Below are 3,327 nucleotides of genomic sequence, written 5' to 3'. Positions count from 1 at the left end.
ACCAAAGTGGATAACCTCGCATTTATCCACGTTATATTGCATCTGCCATGCTCCTGCCCAATCACCCAACCTGTCCAAATCATACTGGAGTTTCACAACATCCTCCTCACAGCACACACGCCCACCCAGCTTTGTGTCATCTGCAAACTTGGAGATATTACATTTAGTTCCCTCGTCTAGATCATTTATATATATTGTGAATAGCTGGGGTCCTAGGACCAATCCCTGCGGTACCCCACTAGCCACTGCCTGCCACTCGGAAAAAGATCCGTTTATTCCAACTCTTTGCTTCCTGTCTGCCAACCAGTTCTCTATCCAAGAATCACTGCAAGTGGGTGTAAATTTCACAGCAACTTAAATTGGAGACTTTTAGTGATGGATATCTGTATGTGTCAAGTACTCAGCTGATCGTCCCTTCCCATCCAGTGACTGGACCTCTGTATTCTTCCCTCAGAATAGCAGCATCACATGATGTGGACAGAGATGACATTGGGTGAGATTTACACTGTGCAATATTTACAGCAAAGTTGTAAAGCTGCTCTCTAAACATGTCAGCCGCAGCTCAGTGGGCTGTGCTCTTGCCTCTGAGTCAGAGAAGGTTGTGGATCCAAGTCCCACTCCAGAGACTTGAGCACAAAATCTAGGCTGACACTCCAGTGCGAGTACTGCACTGTCGGCGGTGCCGTCTTTCGGATGAGATGTTTAAACCGAGGCCCCGTCTGCTCTCTCAGGTGGATGTTAAAGATCCAACAGCGCTATTTTTGAAGAAGAGCAAGGGAGTTCTCCCCGGTGTCTTGGCCAATATTTATCCCTCAACCAACATCACTAAAACAGATGATCTGGTCATTATCTCATTGCTGTTTGTGGGAGCTTGCTGTGCGCAAATTGGCTGCCGCGTTTCCCACATTACAACAGTGACTACACTTCAAAAGTACTTCATTGGCTGTAAAGCACTTTGGGATGTCCTGAGGTCGTGAAAGGCGCTATAGAAATGCAAGTATGTCTTTTTTATGAACAGGTTTATAGTTTTATTATAGGTCGGGTATTGAAAAAAATTCCCCCTCTGTTTTTTCTACATGTCTGGAAAATGTGCTGTTTCGGCAATGATTTTCATTCATAATTGGAATTAAAATTTACAAGTTGTGCCGACGCCCTCCAGTACAAACCAGGGTATGTACATAAAAGACAATCTGGAATCCTTATATTTCTTTGCAAAAAAAGAAATTGGTGGGTGTACAAATATAATTAGCATTCTGTGTGATTAAACAGGTCAGAAATTTGACTCGAAAATTGGATTAGATGGGTTTAAGAGATCCCTTGTAGCAAGTAGGAAATGATCAGTCTGCATCACAGCAGGGCATGGGGGCATTGAACAAATAAAGGGCCACTCCAGTCAGTCACATACACACAACCGCTCAGTGAGCCGCCTACAAGGAGCTGAATCTCGATTTCCTCTCTGTTTTGGCTTCTACAATCGACTGGCCTTTGAAAAAAAAGAGATTATTTTACGATTACGTTCCTTCCTCGTCGGAACCTATCTGGAAGCGAGCTTTTTGCAAGCCCCTGCTGCTGAATGCGACCAGCCTGTCATTCATCTGAACCAGCAGACACTCCAAAACAGGGGACCTCGCCAGTGCTTCGAGCGAGTCCTATATATATACACACACACACAGCAGTGAGACTGCGAGGAGCTGTTCACTTGCTCTCTCTCTCTCTCTGTCTCTCTGTCTCGGATCTTGCCTCGTTGATTTCTCTCCCCCCTCCCCGGTGGATCTGCTCGTGTTTATTTCTCTCTGGTCCTCCTTCATCCCCGGAGCTTCTGCCCAATGGATCTGAAAGTGGAGCCTGAAGATGCGGAGAGCACGCAACCTTCCAGCGTCCAGGCTTTCGCCACCAGCTCCACTCTGCACGGCATCAGTCACATCTTCACCTACGAGCGCTTCTCCTTCAGGCGCATCATCTGGACCCTGGCTTTCCTCGGCTCCCTCTCCTTCCTGGTCCACGTCTTCGTCCAGAGAATCCAGTATTACTTCGAGTACCCCCATGTCACCAAGCTGGACGAGATCAGCGCCTACAACCTGACCTTCCCTGCCATCACCATCTGCAACCTCAACGAATTTCGGTTCAGCAAGATCACCAAGAACGATCTGTACCACGCAGGCGAGCTCCTGGCATTGCTGAACAACAGGTACGAGATCCCCGACCCCTACGTGGCCGAGAAACACGTCCTGGATGTCCTCATCGAGAAGGCCAACTTCAGGGACTTCAAGCCCAAGCCGTTCAACATGAGGGAGTTCTATGATCGAGCTGGGCATGAGATGAGAGATATGCTCCTGGACTGCAAGTACAGAGGGGAAGAGTGCACACACCAACACTTCAAAGTCGTGAGTACCTCATGGGCATCAAAGTTTCTCCTAAATGACAGTTGTAAAATGTAGTCAGTGGCCAGTTGCTTAAAACATGCTCTTGGTGCCTTAAACGTTGTGTGTTCAGAGGACCTTGCCTTAGTCCTTGATGGGTTGGATGTGGACAAGTGTTTGAAGGTCCAGGTTCTAGAAAGTGTTTGCTGCACATATTGTTTGCTGGTTTTTGGTTGACCATCCAATGTTTGCCAATGAATGGTTAAGTTAGAGGCAGTATTTTTGTTGTCCTGTCTGATTGCCTCTCTGTAGAAACTGGTCATAATTCTGTGGTCATAATTTAACAGTGTACTGGATGGACATCTTTACAGCATGGAGCCAGCAGATAGGAACTGAACTGAGGCATTATTTGCCCTCCACGCCCAAGAAAAATACTGTAAACAATAGGAAAACTGTTGGAAAAATCCATGTGATACCCTGTGTTATGGGGAGAAAGAGGTCTGGAGTAGATCCCTGGATATTTGAGTTGTTTGGTGACTTTGAGGCACTGGACAAGACTAGGTTTGTCTGAGGGAAGGGAGGAATAGGGCTGTGTAAGAACAAACTTGAACACAGCAACAGTTATAAGTGGAAGTATTTAACATGAGGTTGATGGTAGTATTAGATTGCAGTTCTACACACAGGCTTGCAACCTATTTAAAAAAATTAAATAAAGTACAGTGCTGTAAGACACAATCATTGAAGCTCCAGTATCGTTGTGTGAGGGCCTTCATTGCAAGGTGCAGTCTTCAGATGTAACATTCGTCAAGCCCCCATCTTTACAACTCAAGGCTTGGGAGTCTGAAATTTGGAGGTTACAATGAGATGTCTGTTGCAGTGAATTCCGACAATCAAGCATAACATGTATCGTGGGAGGGAGGGAGGGCGGGTCTTATGTTGAAGGTGAGTTGTGCTTTACAATCGTGTC

General features: G+C 46.2%; 1 pseudogene; it reads left to right on the top strand.

Annotated features, from left to right (window-relative positions):
• The first annotated feature begins 1,826 nt into the window (after positions 1-1,826).
• Positions 1,827-2,438, top strand: LOC147097009 (acid-sensing ion channel 1 pseudogene; annotated as a pseudogene).
• Positions 2,439-3,327: the final 889 nt, after the last annotated feature.

This window comes from Somniosus microcephalus, chromosome 33 (genome assembly GCF_052327205.1).
Source record: "Somniosus microcephalus isolate GS21.2 chromosome 33, FLI_Smic_1.0, whole genome shotgun sequence".
Classification (NCBI taxonomy): Eukaryota; Metazoa; Chordata; class Chondrichthyes; order Squaliformes; family Somniosidae; genus Somniosus; species Somniosus microcephalus.
Note: the sequence above shows the minus strand (reverse complement) of the source record. Positions and strands in the feature narration are given on the sequence as shown.